The following is a 599-nucleotide window of genomic DNA, read 5'->3' on the forward strand; positions in this document are numbered from 1 at the left end:
CATGTTGTTTACTATTTCAACTATGCTGTAACCCAATGAAATCTAAAGTTCAGCACAGTGGCCCCAGCAAAGAAGAAGGGTGAGTGTCATAATCCCAATAGACCTATATGATCTTTTTAGTGGTGTTGAGAATTCAATGCAAGGCTTCACAAATGCTAAGTGAGTACTCTACCACTGAGTCATACACCTGGTCCCTGTGTAATATTTTTAATAGGCAAGGTAACTCAAAGTGAGAATTGCTAATCCATATACCATGCCCCTCCTAATTCCATCACAAATTTAAGTTGCTCTCCAAATTATTTTGTATTTCTCTGCCAAGAGTACAAGCAGGCTAGAAGGGCTTTGCATTGTGGGAGCTCCTTCCTTTCTCGCTTCCCGCCATCTTGGCGGCTGGTCTTGGTTGGGGGCTGTCCCGCACCTAAGGCAGGAAGATGGTGGCAGAAAAGAAGATGAAAAAGTCTCTGGAGTCGATCAACTCTCGGCTCCAGCTTGTTATGAAAAGTGGGAAGTACATCCCATGTTCCTCTTTTTGGGTCTGGCTTACCTCACTCAGGATAGTGTTTTCTATTTCCATCCATTTGTACGCAAACTTCAAGAAG

General features: G+C 43.4%; 1 pseudogene; it reads left to right on the forward strand.

The window, feature by feature from the left end:
* The first annotated feature begins 431 nt into the window (after nt 1-431).
* The window catches only part of LOC101979523, a 1,212-nt pseudogene continuing 1,044 nt past the window's right edge, over nt 432-599 (forward strand).

Source organism: Microtus ochrogaster, chromosome 4 (genome assembly GCF_000317375.1).
Source record: "Microtus ochrogaster isolate Prairie Vole_2 chromosome 4, MicOch1.0, whole genome shotgun sequence".
NCBI lineage: Eukaryota > Metazoa > Chordata > Mammalia > Rodentia > Cricetidae > Microtus > Microtus ochrogaster.